The 16,787-nt window shown below is 42.3% G+C and overlaps 1 protein-coding gene across 2 annotated transcripts in view; it reads left to right on the top strand.

Moving 5' to 3' along the window:
* Positions 1-851: 851 nt before the first annotated feature.
* The window catches only part of SCMH1 (sex comb on midleg homolog 1 (Drosophila)), a 296,989-nt gene continuing 281,053 nt past the window's right edge, over positions 852-16,787 (top strand). For both annotated transcript variants that reach the window (XM_006867602.1, XM_006867601.1), the window contains exon 1: positions 852-949. The gene's annotated coding sequence lies outside the window, so the exon portion shown is untranslated. The remainder of the gene's footprint in view (positions 950-16,787) is intronic.

Raw genomic sequence — 16,787 nt, 5'->3', positions numbered from 1 at the left:
GGGTAATCTTTGAGCTCCAATGTCCTCACTTTAAAGTAGGGATCATACATATAAAGTGGGTGTGGTGATTAACCAGAGTGCAGCAGAGAGTGCCGATGAGCACGAATGAATGACTTGTACCGTGTCTGGTCCATAAAGAACCCAATGTGTACTTACTGAATAGATGAACCAATGAAAGGACTCTGGAATGAACGGGCTTACTGAGCACTTACTGTCTACTTGTTGGCAGTATTTTGAATTTTATAATCACAACAATCCTTGGAGTAAGTGCTACCATATTTGAGCTGAAGGCCCTCATCTGGTCCTGGGGTAGAGATGCGAGGTTGTTCGTCTAAGCTAGTCATTAGCAAGGTGGGGATTTGAGTTCCCAGAAGACCTTCTCTTTACCTCTCTCTCACTTCTCTGTCGCTTAGCCAGATGATCCCAGCGCAGCGGCCAAGACTTACAGCTCTAGGTCTTGCAAATCCCTCACCGGTTTACATGTGGTTTCAACGCGCGTTATCTGCAGCGGCGGGGTTCGAACCCCAGCTCTCCCTAGACCTCAGTTTACTCGTGTGTGAGACGCACACTGGAAGGCCGGTCCCAAAGCTCGCAAGCCCCCAGTGGGGGGAAAGCCGAGAGTGGCTGGAACTAGCCAGGCATCGTCCGCGCGGCGGCGCCCTCCAACGGCCAGCCTCCCAGCCCCCAGCGCGCGAGCCCAACGGCCTGAGGCGCGCGCGAGAGGCGAGAGGGCGGGGCGAGGCGGAGCCTGGAGGGGGAGGGAAGCCCCCGCCCCACGCCTCAGCCACCACGGCTGCCTCGGTCGAGCCCCCCATCGCCAGCCCGCGGCTCTCAGGAGCCGCCCCCGCCCGCCCCCTTCTCTCGTCCTCCCTCCCTGCTCAGCGGAAACATGGCGGCGGGAAGGGAGTGAGCCTCTCAGCGCCCCGCTTCGCTGCCGCCGCGTCCACAGGTAAACGCCTCTGCTGCTGCCTCAGCATGCTGGGGAAACGCTCGCCCTGAGGGGCCTGGGCCACTTGGGGCCGCCCCGGGAGAGAAGGCGGCGGCACGATCTGCCCGGCCGCTGCCCACGCCTCTCCGGGCCCTGCTGTCTTGTCAGTCTATCTTTCCGAGTCGCCGTCGGGGTCTGCCCGCCAGTCCGGACTGCGCACGGCCGCGGCCCTTCTTCGGCCGCTGTCAGCGCGGCCCTGCGCACTGGCGGCCGGTTCTACCTCTGTGGCCGGGCTGGCGGGCCCCAGCGTCCGGCCGGCGGCCCTGCCGCGTAGGGGGCCCCGGCGCGGGAAACCCAAGGACAGGGCACCTTTGGAGGGCTGGCCTCGCGTGGCTGTCATTGCGGGAATCGTCAGGGCTGATGAACCCGGGAGGCTTGGCTTGGAGCCGAGGGCCAGGAGTTGGCGTGGATGTACTTCTGTCTGCTCGGACGCCAGAGTTGGGAGAATGCCCGAGGGCCCTCGCGGGCGGGGATGATGTCCGGCGGGCGGCGTGACCTGGCCAAGGCCAGGCTCCGAGGCTCGAAGGGCCAGAGCTGTCAGCAGCCCTCCTTGGGGCTGGGCTCCAGCGGCGAGACTGCGCCGGGACAACTCACGTGTGCCACTTGCCCTGGAGCCCCGCTGGAAACGGTCGGGGTGAGCAGGTTCCAACCTCGGCGGGGCTCAACCTTGGCAGGGTTCCGAGGTACGCTAGCTGCCCGAGGGGGCTGGACAAGTGATCACCGCAGTGGAGCGAGATGAGTGGACCCCAGACGTCTCCGCACTGGAAGAGCATTTAAAAGTCACTTGGGTCCGTCGCGGAGTCCTGGTGTGGCGCTGTAGGATAAACACTGAACTTCAAGTTCCGAGGTTCAAACCCACCAGCCGCTCCTTGGAAACCCTGTACAGGCTCAGTATGAGTCAGAACCAACTCGACGGCACTTAACAAAACAGGGCCGGAATCGACTCAATGGCGGTGGGTTTGGATTTTTGGGGAGTTAGGGTCTGTCTCTTCCGTTCCATGCGATCTTTGCAAACCCAAACACCAACCTAGTAATTTGATCAACCTATTTGAGCCTCTCCAGTGGTGGGAAATGAATCGCTTTCCCAAGAAAACCCATTTTGTTCCTGGACAGCTCAGGCTTTTAGAAAAATTTTGACATTGAAAGAAACAGCTGCCTCCCATTTTTCCAAGTTCTTTTCCCTTGTGGACAATCGTTTAGATATCTGAAGATAGTAATCATGTCCCCTGAGTCTTGTTTTCTCATTAATTCCAGTTCTGTCAGTGGGCTCTCATATGCTGTGGTTCTCTGATCTCGTCTCTTGATGGGTTTTGTATGTTCTTTGTAACAAAGCTTCTTAATGTGAGCAAGGTGACAAAACTAATTTATTAAGCTTCTCTGAGAAGTTCCTTGGCCCCAAGGACTGACCTGCTTAAATAAGTATTCCCTTTTTCATTTTTGTGATGTGTTTAGAACTTAGGGAAATAAAGGACGTCTAGGACTGTTTGTTCAAGAGAAATAAAACAAGTTCTGTTTTGTCCTATTTTATGCCCCCCCCATAAGCACTCAATCAACTGAATTAATGATATCAAAGTGTTTTAATGTGCAAAGCACTATGCAAATAGAAGAGCTTTTTATTTTTACTCTGAAAAAGGATTGAGACCTTGGTTTGGTTCCAAAGCACAATTTAATATTTAGTTGGAAAGGAAAATGTTTTATTACATTGAACTCCTTGCTCAATTTCTAACTGCTAGCAGAAAGCCCAAAAATCACTTTGAAAAAGATTACTTTCCAGTGCTCATTACCAGCATTTTTTTTTAATTTGCTTTTTTCTTCATTTATTCTTGGTGATATGTGGGTTAAGTTTTTAAAAAAGATATTTTGCCAACCTTCTAAAGCCCTACAGGTTAGTAAATTTTAAAACCCAGCAGAGATGTGATGGCCTTGTAGATAAAATGCCAAGCTCATGAATTTGGGACCCTGTTCAAGTTCTAAGCAAAGTTTCACTGTTTATAAGGTAGATTTAGACAAGCTTGGGAATTGATTATTTTTGTCCTTAATGCCTTCATTTTTAAAATTGGTCAGTGGTTTTGAAGTTTGCAGCACATATGTCAAGTTTAGGGTTTTGGCCTGCAAATGTTTGTGCAAATGTTATTTCCCTTTTATGTAACTTGGGTAAAAATTTGTATCCTATAAATTTAAAAAAATTTTTATTGACTCATTGGCTGTGGGAATTCTGTCCAAAACTGTGTATACCCAAGAAAGGTAATGGTTCTTTTCCTTCAAAAGACTTGGAGTTAAAGGCAGGGAATACTAAACTTTCTGAGCAAGCAATGGGTGTGATTATTCCACTGAAAATATGAACTCCATATTCTAACTTTGGTTCTTACACTATGTGCCTGCTATGTGTCAGACACTATGCTACATATTGTGTTTACATAAATAAGACACATTTTTTAATCCTAGTGAGAGTGGTAAATTAGATGCAACAATAAGTCACCTCAGAATAAAAGGTGAGAGCTAGGCATATAATTAGTGGTTACCCAAAGGTGAGGGCACTTAGTCTAGTGTATATCACACCTGACCCAAATCTTCAGTGGTAAGCAAATATATAAGTAGAAAGTGTGCTTCAAACAGAGATTGGAACAAAGACATCAATGTGAGAAATGAATAGCTTGTGTAACAGAGAACTATAAGTAGTTTAGGACTGCTAAGACTATGATAATGAAGTTGTAAAGGGTCTGTTGTGAGGTCAAGGACACAGGCAGATGCCAGGTCATGGTATATGTAAAACTAAGAAAGAAGCCAAACCCACTGCTATTAATTCAGTTCTGACTCATAGTGATCTTATAGGACTGAGTAAAACTGTCCTATAGGATAATCTTTATGGGACAGTGAATAAGGAAGGCCATAGAAGAATTGATGTTTTGGTGTTGGAGAATAATATTAAAAGTACCATGGACTGCCAAAAGAAAAAATAAATCTGTGTTGAATGAAGTACAACTAGAATTCTCCTTAGAAGCCAGGATAGCCAGACTTTGTCTCTCATACTTCTGACATATTATTAGGAGGGACCAGTCCCCGGAGAACGACATCATGCTTGGTAAATTGAAGGTTCAGCAAAAAAGAAGGAGACCCCCAACAAGATGGATTGGCACTGTGGCAGCGGCAATGGGCTAAAGCTTAGCAATGATTGTGGAGATGGCACAGGACCAGCTGTTGTGCATAAGATTGCTATGAGTCAGAGTTGACTCCACAGTACCTAACAACAGCAACAATCTTTACGGGAGCAGACTACCACGTCTGTCTCCCTATAAGTCACTGTTGGTTTTGAACGACTGACCTTTCCATTAGCAGCCTGTATTGTTGTTAAGTGTTGTGAAGTCAGTTCTGACTCAGTGATTCTGTATAGGGTTTCTAAGGAGAGACTAGTGGGTTTGAACAGCTGACCCTGTGGTTAACAGTCCAGTTCTTATCCTATAGTGCCTCACCAAGACCTCCCACCAAGCACTTTAGCCAGTGCATGACCAGAACTCCTGTATATATAAAATCAAAGCAAACCCACTGCCAACAAGTCAATTCTGACTCATAGCAGCCCTATGTAGAGTTTCCAAGACTATATTACACAAACAGAAAGCTTCATCTTTTTCCTGCAGAGCAGCTGGGGGGTTTGAACTGCGGATGTAGTTAGCAGTCCAGTGTTTTTTATCCGCCACCACCAGGGCTGCTTATATATATCTTTAAATTAATTCAATAGGTCATTTCTTTGAATCACTGGAATTTTTTAATTGACATGTTGAAGTAGCATTTTAAAAAGATCATTCTGTGGTCCTAGGGATGAAAAGAAAGGAATGGATTTGAGAAGATGTGTGAAGCTTTATGATTGACTGATGTGCAGTGAGGTGGCAAGGGGTCCAGTGTGATGCTGAGATTTTTGGCTTGGGTGACTGGGGGGATGGTGGTACAAGACATTGATTAACAAGTTCAGTTTTAGACTCAAGATTTTGCCATCTCTTGACTTCTTTCGTAGATCAGTTGGTGCTAAAATGGGAGTGAGCTAGAATAAAAGGTGTTTGGGGTCAGAAGGTGAAATATTGGAGTTGTCTGGTGTAGAAATTTTAGGTAGTAACTAGGTCTCCATGTATGAGTTTCTTAAGTAGAGTCAGAGGTGAAGGTCAGTGAAGCTGAGTATGACAAGGAACTGTGTATATTGAATGAGTCATCTGTGTGGCTAGTGATTTAGGATTAGAGGATGTGGGAAGAAGAGGAAGATCGTGACCCAGGTGCAGTGAATATAGGGAATTAATTGGGAAGGTGGTGGATGACAGGTGAGGAGGCGGGATTGATTGTGATATAGCCAGCTCTAATAAACCTCAACCTACGGAGTCCTGGTGTGGCGCTGTGGGTTAATGCGCCAGACTGCAAAGCTATTTGTACTGCAAGGTCGGCAGTTTAAGCTTACCAGCTGCTCCTCAGAAAACCTGTACGTTCCTCGGAGACCCTATACAGGATCACAATGAGCCGAAATCGACTCGACAGCACTTAACACGGCAGACTTGAATGGACTACATGTTCTATTAACAGAAATGGAATATTTTCATACTTATCTAAATGACAACACAAAATTTAATCCACATTTGTTTTCGTTACCTGTTGTTGTGTGCCGTTGAGTCGGTTCTGACTCATAGTGACCCTTTGTAGGGTTTTTAAGAGGCGCTGGTGGGTTTGAACTGCCAACCTAACTTACTGTTACCAGTCCAAGGCTTACCCTACAGTGCCACACTAGAGTTCTCTTAGTTATCTGTTGTTGCTGTTAAGTCAGAACCGTTGAGTAGGTTCTGACTTACAGTGACCCTATATAAGGTTTCCAAAGAGCAGCTGGTGGATTTGAACCATCGACCTTGTGGTTAGCAGTCCAGTGCTTATCCTACAGCACCATACCTAGTGCTGCTGTAATAGAAATCCACACAAATGGGTGGTTTTAACAAAGTTTATTTTTGCATAGTTGAGGATGCTAGAAGTTCAAATTCATGGTGCTCATGGCTCTAGGGGAAGGTCTTTGTCTCTTCAGCTTCTATTTCCAGGTTTAGTCCAGTGCTTTATTTACAGTGCCACACTAGGACTCCAGTCATATATTAGATATTCCAGTGTTGCACAGGAGTCCTGATGTGGTACTGTAGGTAAGCAGTGGACTGCTAACCACAAGGTCAGTGGTTCAAACCCACCAATCACTGTTCGGAAACCCTACACGGGGTAGCTATGAGTTGGAACCTTGTCCATGGCACTTAGTAACAGCAATGGTAATAGTAACCCCAGAACCTATCTTTCTTCATGGGGTATTATGAAAATCAGCAGCAGCACAGAACTGATGATCATTGTGCGATGAAGATCATACAAACCTTTTCTCTCCAGCCTTTATACCAATTTTGATACCACCTGTTCCTCCCACAGTACTCTGCTTCTCTACAGGATTCAAAAATTTGATGCAGTGGCCACACAGAACTCACAGACAATACTTATATTTAAGTGTTTTATTAAGGAAATTACAGGTTACAACTCAGAATCAGGAAGCATGCAGGATAAGTCTGGAAGGTTCCCCAGAAGTGGAAAACATATCCCTCCCTTCTTCATTGCAGGAGAACTGTCTCAGCTGTGCAAGCAAGCAGGCCCTACTCTACCATGCAGGCCCTCTCTCAGTCCCCTGAGGACAGAACTCGCTGTACCGCACCTTCCTACTGCCAAACCCTTCACTGTCCACTGATCCAGCTCATAGTGTAGCTGTTTTGTTCAGCTCTCTTAGGTGCATTCTTAACATCACGTTTCTCCTGTCACTACCAACTTTGCCACAGGGCCCCTTCTGGACCACTCAAAATCTTCAATTGGGCATAGCCCTTGACCTGTGCCACAGCTCTCTTAGGAAGTTCCTTGCTGACTGTGTCTACAAACCTCTATGGGCTTGGATACATATATAAGCAAACTCATCTTCTGTTTCTAGGAATGGCTGTCCCACCAGGGCCACAAACTGACCAATAATCCCCTGTTGGTAAGCCACAGATGTGCTATTTGCATAGGAGACTATAGATACATTTGCTTAAGTATATTGGTGGTGGTCCCTGCAAGGCGCTAAATAATTTAGTCCAGTTGCAGGACCAGCAAAAAGTATCTAACCACAAGGTGTTTATAGTTTACTCAGGAAATGTTGATCAACCTAAACAAAAGTAATAAATCCTCTGGGGTGGAAAACTCTTGAGGACTTAGAGGAAAAACCTCTCAAACTGCTTTTTTTGTGTGTGTGTGAAAAATTCCATTATATTTTCATCCATCTTTCTATGAACTGTTTGAGGACCCCTCAACATGTGTGTATTTATATTATGCACATGCACTTCGGATACAACAGTGATTCGCATGGGATTGGGTTTGTACTTCATTGTTTATTTCTTTTTTTTGGTTATTATTGTGACTTGAGAGAGAGTTTATTTACATGGTACAACATCGGTTTTACACTCATCATTTCATTGCAATGGTTACAATCTCCTCTGCGAATCATCTTTCAACAGTATTTGCTTCTACTCCCTCTGTTTTTTTTTTTTTTGGGGGGGGGGGCCGGGGAGGATGTACACAAAAACAATCAGGAATATGTAATCATTTAAACAACCAAGCCTGCCTCCTGTCTACCAGCACCTGGTCGCCAGCACACAGCTTTTCTCTTTCCATGAGTCTAAGAGTCCTCAGCTGCTCTATTTCTCCATGCCTTCATCTCTTATCTCCATCTCTGGTGTCCTCAAGCTGCTTTTTAAACTTTTTTATTCAAAGAAGTAAGGTGAAAGGCCACAGAAAGGAACTCATTTTACCACACGCCCTCAAATCTGTAAATGAGAAGTCAACCAATCCAAGTGCTAATTCCCTAGCCATCAGGGAACTGCTAGGACTAATTCTTTGACAATCCTATGGCCAAATAAGCCCCCTCATCAATCACCTGTCCTGTTTATACTGTTATTCCTATGCTGGTCTGATTGGTCTTCCTCTCTTCCAGCTCTGCCTATTTACCTCTTCAAATTTTTCCACTTGTTCTCTGAAACACGTTTCTTACACTGTTAACCTTTTTACTGGATATTTTTTTGTGTGTGAAGCCAGTCTCTCTTTCAATTATTGTAACCTGGAACTCCTTCTCCTCTTAAAAAACATTTATTGTAGTATAATATAACAAAGTTTGCCATTTTAAACATTTTCAAGTCATTCAGTGACATAAATTACATTCACAATGTTGTGCAACCATTACCACCATCTGTTTTCAAAACTTTTTCATTACCACAAATAGAAACTCAGTACCTATTAAACAATAATTAACTCCTTATTTTTCCCTTTCCCCAACCCTGGTAGCCATTCATTTACTTTGGTGTCTATGCATTTGCCTATTTTAGGTATTTATATAAATGTAATTGTAAATATTTGCCTGTTCATGTCTGATTCATTTCATTTAGCATAATGTTTCCAAGGTTCATCTGTGTTATGCCATGTGTATCAGAACTTCATGTCTATTTATGACTGAATACTATTCCACTGAATATATTTTTGTTTCTCTATCATCTATTGGTTTGGAACCCATTTAAGTGGATGCTGCAGCTTTTCCCATACCCCTCCCAGTCCAAAGGAATGAAGTGAGGGTGACTGTATTTTTTTATAAACCTTTTTCCAGACCGTTATTTCTCCAACTTCTTAAAGCTCCTCTACTGTCTGGCACAGTAATCATCTGCCTGCCTTTTTTGGGAGGGGTTGGGGTGCCTAGGTATAGACTAGATCTAGCACTTTGTTTGGTGTTAGGATTATGGTTAAGACTAGGGTTAGTATTAGGAGTAAGAGTTCGGCTAGAATTAGGAGTAAGGCTTGATCTAGTTTTTAAGGTTACAGTTAGGTTTTATTTTATTTTTTGTTGTTGTTGATAGCTACTTGATTTCCTCTTAATTTGGAAATTCTGTAACTATATTACTCCCTCTTTTTGCTTTGCTTTTTTGGTGTTGCCGCTATATTTATGGTTCTCTACTTTCAGTCTTGTGGAATCCTGGTGTGGCGCTGTGGGCTAATGCACTGGACTGCAAAGTTGTTTGAGCCACACGGTTTGGTGGTTCACGCTCACCAGTTGCTTCTTGGAAACCCTATACAGGGTTGCTATGGGTTAGAACCAAGTTGACGCTACTTAACAACAACAGCACTTTCAGTTTTGTAGATCTGTTTTACTTTGAATACTTATATATCTGGGTTAAAGGAGTTCTGGTAGCATATTGATTACTAGTTGGGCTGCTAATATCAAGGTCAGCAGTTCAAAACTACCAGCCATTCTGCAAGAGAAAGATGAGGCTTTCTGTTCTTGTAAAATTTACAGCCTCGGGAACCCTATTCAGGGTCGCTATGAGTTGGAACCAACTCCATGGTTCACCACTACCATATCTGGGTTGAGTTCTAGGTGATTTTGTCATATATATTAGTGTCCAGTTGTTGTCTGCTCTTGTTGGTTCTCTGTCTAAAGAACTCTCATTATTTTTTGTTAGGTTGGTCTGGCTTTTAGAAGCTTTTTAAATTTCTTTTTATATGAAAATGACTTAATTTTGCCATCATATTTGATGGACAGTTTTTCTGGATACGTGATTCTTGGTTGACAATTTTTTTCCATCATTGTCTTATATATGTCATTCCATTGGCTTCTTGCCTGCATATTTTCTGCTGAGGAATCAGAGTTTAATCATATTAATTCTCCTTTGTAGGTAACTTTTTTTGTTTTTCCTGAGCTGCTGCTCTTTCCTTGTCTTTGGTTTTGAAAAGTTTAATTATAATATATATTAGTGTTTTTCTTTTGGGGTCTACCCTATTTGGAGTTTGTTTAGCTTCTTGAATGACTATTTTCTCATCTTTAATGGTGTTATGGAAGCTTTCTCCCAACAACTCTTGCACAATATTCTCTATGGGTTTTATTCTGTCTTCCTGCTCTGGGATTCCAATCACACATAAGTTAGTTCCAACTCATAGTGACTCTGTATAAAGTTTCAAGGAGGGGCTGGTGGGTTTGAACCACTGACCTTTTGGTTAGCAGTCCAGTGTTTATCCTACAGCGTCATACCAGGACTCCATTCCTCGTGATAGTGCCCTATATAAATCTTAGACTCTCTTTGGATTTTTTTGTTCTTGTTTTGTTTCTGATTTTTCCTCTAGAGATGAATATTGAGAGATTTTTCTTCAAGCTCAGTAATTTGGCTTTCCACTATCTATTTCTGAAGTCTTAGTGTTAACTCTGGTTTTCTAATTGCTGTTTTTGAATGGTTCCCGTATTTTCATTTATTTGGTCAGTTTGTTTCTTGAATTCTTCTGTAGTTTTGTTTGTTTTCTGATTTTTGTCTGAAGTTTTCTTGATCATTCTCTGAATTTGTTGAAGGTGTCTAAATAGCATTCTTCTGAATTCCTTTTCAAGTACTTCAGATACCATTTCTGGTATTAAAATTATCTGATTCTGTATTTTGATCATGTTGTTTGAGGCAGTCTGCCTTGTTTCTTCATATAAGCTGAAATTGTCATGTTTTTAAAGAGACAATGTAGTGTTATGTTTAATTGGTTTGTTCTCTGCTCCTCACTACCTGTCTTCTGATGCATGTGGTAAAGACTGGAATTGTGAATGTGGTTTTTTGTTTACTGTTTGTGTAGCAGAATTCAGGGCATGTTCATGTGCCTCCAGATGCAGGGGCATTATTCCTGGCACCCAACCCCAAGCAAACCGGAGGCCGTACAGGAGTGGGTGCCTCTGGCCATTGGGTTCATGAGGGCAGATATTAGCCATGCCCCCAGCTACCTGGAAGACATGGTAACAAGGGAGAACTGCACTCCTTTGCTGCCAACCTCTAGCAATGTCCTATGCCTGCAGGCTGCTATATAATCAACCACTCACTGAAACCCAAGGTGGTCATGCCCATGCTATGAGATGCCAGCCTACAATACACTCATTTTTCTTCTCTCACTGTCCTGTTCCACTTCCTCTTCCAGTAAGCACTCACCCCACTGTCATATCCTATCCTTGGAAGCTTAGGGCTCCAGGATTACAGTTGGTATCTGTTTCACTTGGTCTCCCATGTCTTTGTTGTAGTATGTCTCTCTGCCTACTGCACTATTTGGCCCCAGAAATCCTGACCTTATGTCTTCTTATATAAAGAACTTCTCCTATCATTTAGGAACTGCCACACATATTCTTTCCACTCCAAGATCAGCTCTTGCTGGGCGACTTCAGTATTCACATGGATGATTTCCCCCCAGAATATTAGAACTTCAGTTTCTTTACCTCTGACTCAAGTGGTCTCCACTCAATTTAGCTAAGGCCCACTTTGTACCATGGGCCTTTGTTATCACTCAAGAATGTCCATTTCTGAAATAATAAATGAAGGACATGCAAGTTTTTTCAAAATATCTCCTTCTACCAGATCCTTGATTATGGCCACTAGTTCTGTTCTTTGATCACATCAAGATGTATTTTCACTTCTTATGCAGCTTACTTTTCTTAGTCCACCACTTAAGTCACTCTTTTGCCGTTAGCCTCTATTCCTTTGTTCTGTTGTCCTTTTGTCTTTGTCTGGACAAAGTCCTAAACCTTGTTATATCAAATTAACCTCTCTTCTGTTGCCTGTACTGGTTCTACTGAGTCCTGCTGAAGAAACCCCAAACTATAGAGATTGATGCCATTGGACCTTCAGTACCTACCTAGTCTTTTATTTACCCTATTCTTTGTGATGTCTTGTTTTCAGGCTTCTGACCACCCTGTTTACTTTCTACTGTCAGCAAATAGCCTTACTTCTTTTTTAGAAGAAAAAGTAGAAATTATTAGTGGACACCCATCTCACGTTCCTTTCAGCAAACAAAGTTACTTAAAACTACATCAATATTTCCCTGCTCCTTCCTCCTGCTTAAGGCTAAATCTTTGAACTGCATCTTTTCTTTGCCTTCAATCTCTTTCTCTCTTTTAACTTCTTTTGTATTTAAGTCTCCCATCTTGAAGTAAATCTAATAAATAAAATCTTAATCCATCCAATTTCCTGCCTACCCTTTATACTCAAACTTTTTTGAGTTACATTGAGGCATATAAATTTTCATTTGTTAATTCACTGAAGCATTCTGGCTTTAGTCTCCACCACTCAAGAATAATTAGCTTCTGCTTCTTCATCTCAAAATGAGGGTAATAATAGTAGTTATCTTTATGAAGTTGTTGAGCACACAGTGTGTAACACATGGTAGGAGTGATATTCGGAGTTCTGATTTTGTGGGCTGCTTTAATAAAGATTTACAGCCTCAGAAACCTTGTGGGGCAGTTCTACTTTATCATATGTTAAGTGCCATTGAGTCGGTTCCAACTCATAGTGACCCTGTCGGAGGAGCAGTTGGTGGGTTTGAACTGCTGACCTTGTGATTCACAGTCCAGTGCTTATCCTACAGCACCTATAATGTCACTATAAATTGGAACCAACTCTCCATTCATATATGTTGCTTTTATTATAGCTACTTACACTATCTCATATAATCCTCAAATATGAGTAGATGATATTTTCCTTATTTTGTAAATAAAGGAAACTGAGATTTGAAAGTTTAGAATCTTGTCCAAGTCACATGGAGCTCCTGCAAATGCTCTGATCAGAGTCACCAGTTAGACCTGTATTTCGCATTCATGATTATTCCCTTGTCCTCGGAACTTTTTTGCTTCCTTCAACTTTGGTGTGCATTTCAGTGTTTTGGCTCCTCCCTGACCATTTTACCTCTAGTTCTTTGGTTGAGGGCTTCCCTTCTCTTATCTGGCTCTTGCCCTAGGCTTTCTTCTTTCCACTCCTTTAGCAATTGCATCCACTCACTTGGTTTCCAATAACATCTATATAGTGATGACTCACTTTTCTGTCTATAGTCAAGATCTGTCTTCTAAGTATTAAAAATTAATTGCTGCCAAGTTGATCCTAATTTATGGTGACTCATGGTTTTCAGTGACTGAAATTTTCAGAAGTAAATCATCAGGCCTTTCTTCCAAGACACCTCTGAGTGGACTTGAACATCCAACCTTTTGGTTAGCAGCATGAGCATTTACTGTTCACACCTGAGTATTGTTGCTGTTGTTAAGTGCCTTTGGGTTGGTCCTGACTCATAGTGACCCAGTACAGGGTTTCCAAGGAGTGGATGGTGGGTTTGAACCGCTGACCTTGCAGTTACCAGTTCAGTGCTTTTCCTGCAGAGCTACACTAGGACTCCTACCTGAGTATTAAACCTATATATTTAGCAACCTAACAAGGTGGCTGTGAGTTGGAACTGACTGGACAACACTTAGCAACAAGCAACAACATAGAATTGACCTTAAAGTCAATATGCTCCAATCTAAACCCAACGTCTCAGCATCCTTGCCACTTTTTCTTTCCCTCCTCTTATGTTTGTTTAAGAAAAAGTATAAGTTCACTCAGTAAATATTGTTGAATGAATCACTTGTATTTCGTTACAAAGCTGAGTAGAAATAGCTATTTCTTCCAGGGAGCTGACCATCTAGGAAGGAAAGCTGGAACGTAGAATTAGCCAACTCTTAGATAGGCTGTAATATAATTCTTTGCTGTTGCTTAGTGTTATCTAGTCAGTTCCAACTCATAGCCACCCTGTTAGGGCTTCTATAGCTGTCTATGGAGAGACTGGCAGACTCAAACCACAGACCTTGAGGTTGGTAGTCCAGTGCTTAGACAAAGGTATATGCATCATAAACTGCATAAGCATGCTAGAAATTCAGACATGGAGGGAGAGATCACTGCTTTCTGGGGTGATTGTATAAGGTTTGCAAGGAAAGCGCAATATAAGTAATCATGAATGGAGGCTGAGATAGAAAGTATGAGCATTTGCAAACAGTTGCCTTAGGAAAGATAAGAGTGAAATCTGTCCTTTCTCTCATATTATTGGAACATTACAAACTTCATTTAAACAAAAGGTTTTATAGTGTAAAGCAACTCATAACTGTTCCTTGGTAGAAACTGCAATAGGCTCAGAAGTTTATTAGAGTCTTCTGTGGTGGTGTAGGATAAGCACTGAACTGCTAACCTCAAGATTTTCAGTTCAAACCCACCAGCTGCTCCACGGAAACCCTATACAGGGTCACTATGACTCCTAACAGGAGTTCTGGTAGCATATTGGTTATTAGTTACTACTCAGACTGCTAACCTCAAGGTCAGCAGTTCAAAACTATTAGCCATTCTGTGAGAGAAAGATGAGGCTTTCTGCTCCTGTAAAGATTTACAGCCTTGGAAGCCCTATACAGGATCGCTATGAGTTGGAACCGACTCCATGGCATATGACCACCACCACCACCATCATCACCCTGAGTCAGAGTGAACTCAACGACACTTAACAAACTAAAAAACATTAAACATATACTGTACATTAGGCACTTGGAAGACAGAGATAGATGGGAATAGTCAGTGCTGTGGTGGCACTCTTAGTGTACTGGAGGAACAAAAATGATCAGTGTAATGTATTGTAGTGAGCTGTATGGTACAATGGTAGATACGGAAGCAGACTGCCACATCATTCTCTCACAGAGTAGCTGCTGGGTTATGAACTGCAGACTTTTAGGTTAGGAGCTGAATGCTTAGCCACTATGTCCAGAAGGTTCCTCCTTGTGGTTTGGTGGTGGTGTTGTTAGGTGCTGTCGAGTCGGTTCCAACTCATAGTTACCCTGTGTAGGGTTTCCAAGGAGCGACTTGTGGATTTGAACTGCCAACCATGTGGTTCAGACTGACCTTTTGGTCCAGTACTTTCTCCTATAGCACTACACCAAGACTTGTTGCTAAGTGCTGTCAAGTCAGTTCTTACCCATAGCGACCCTGTATAGGATTTCCGAGGAGTGACTGGTGGGTTTGAGCTGCTTACTTTGTGGCTCAAACTGACATCTCATATACTTGTGTGTCCATGCCAGGAATTAGTATCCAGCACAGCCTAGGAGTTTCAGAGATGGTGAGATGAAGAATGCTGTCACGTTTCCCCTTTAAATTTGAAACTTGATAGCAATAGCCTTGGTGGTTTTGATACCAAATCATTATAAATCTTATTTTTGATAAGGAACTGAGGTACAGATGGATTATAGTCTATGTCCAGTGTCAAATAGCTAGCAAATGTCAGAATGACTCAAAACCAGGTGTTCTTACTCCAGATTTTGTGTTTTGTTCATAATGACTCATTACCTCCTCTGACCTCCTTTGTAAGACCGGGTGCTGTCTGAACCTCCTCCTGGTTCTGCTGGAAGTCATCATGTACTAATTTCCTTAAAGCTGAAGCATGAAAAGGCTGCAGCATTACTTTTCCCCTCTGTGTGTACTGTAAATATAATTGTTAGCTTATAAAATTAAAGTATATACATATTATATATTCATTTGAATTGTTGTACCTATTGTTTGTTGGCTTATAGGCATATTTTCCAGTGTTTTCTTATAATTGCTTTATACTCATGCTTACGTAGACTTTCCTCTGGGGCATTCAAACATGATGGAAATAAAGGCTGTTTTAGCTGTTATGTCTTGTAAAATATAATAGAAAACATAAGACCCAGCATACTTGCTCTTAGTGGAAATATTTAAGAAGAGAACAGACAACTAGTTGTCTTAGAAGATGGAGGATTTTATACTTCCTGCTCTGGTTTTGTGATGCCTTGCCATGTCTCCACTTGCCTCAAAGGGTTTCTGGAAAGTCTTCATACCATATTAAATTTATTTTTTGAAATAAATTAATTTAGGTATATAAAAGCTTGTAAAATTTAATAAGCATTTTTTAAACCAAACCGGTTGCTGTAGAGTTGTTTTTGACTCATGGCGACCTCATCTGTTTCAGAGTAGAACTACCCTCCATACATATTTTGAATGACTGTGATCTTTTGGAATTAGATCACCAGATCTTTCTTCCTAGACACCTCTGAGTGGGTTCCAACCACCAAACTTTTGGTTAGTAGCTCAGCACTTAACTATTTGCACCAATCAGAGCCTCTTTAACTAGGATTACATATTGACAGCTTTGTTTATTCTTCTACACTTTCTGGTTTTAATAAAAGTTATAATTGAGACTATGGTTGATTTAGCCTATATTCATAATTGGGTGATATTCTAAAGACCAACAGTTCAGCCTCCAGGATTTCATAGAAGAGAAAGTGAAAGAGTTCCTTTCAAGCAGCATGTGGTATAGAAAGAGTTATAGCTTGGTGGTTAAAGGCCTATATTCCAGTCCCAGTCTGTCACTCACTGGTTCTGATTTAGGAGAAAGGTTTGCAGTAAGTGATTTCTAAGACCTCTCTCTACTTGCAAGTTCTGTAACTATCGGCTCAATTATCCATTGACTTAATATAGCAAATGAAAAAACTGAGACCTAAAGAAGGGAAATGGTTTGTCCAGGGTCACAAAAACTAGAATCTGATTTTCCTGATTCTTAGTCTTGAAAATCTGATGGGAAAAAATCATCAAACGTTTGAGTAACTACTATATTGTTGTCGTTGTTGTGAAGCGCTGTCGAGTTGGTTCCAACCCATAGCAACCCTGTATAGGGTTTTCGAGGAGCGGCTGGTGAGCTTGAACTGCCGACCTTGCAGTTAAAATGACTAAGCAGTCTGGCGCATTAACCCACAGCGCCACACCAGGACTCCAAACTGCTATATAATAGGCCTGTATTGTTGTTAAGATTGTTCCAACTCAAGCAACCTTATAGATAGAGAGTTTACGAGGAGCAGTTGGTGGGTTTGAACTGCTGACCTGTGATTCACAATCCAATGCTGATCCTACAGCATCACCCCAGG

Source organism: Chrysochloris asiatica, unplaced genomic scaffold (assembly GCF_000296735.1).
Source record: "Chrysochloris asiatica unplaced genomic scaffold, ChrAsi1.0 scaffold00106, whole genome shotgun sequence".
Taxonomy (NCBI): domain Eukaryota; kingdom Metazoa; phylum Chordata; class Mammalia; order Afrosoricida; family Chrysochloridae; genus Chrysochloris; species Chrysochloris asiatica.
Note: the sequence above shows the minus strand (reverse complement) of the source record. Positions and strands in the feature narration are given on the sequence as shown.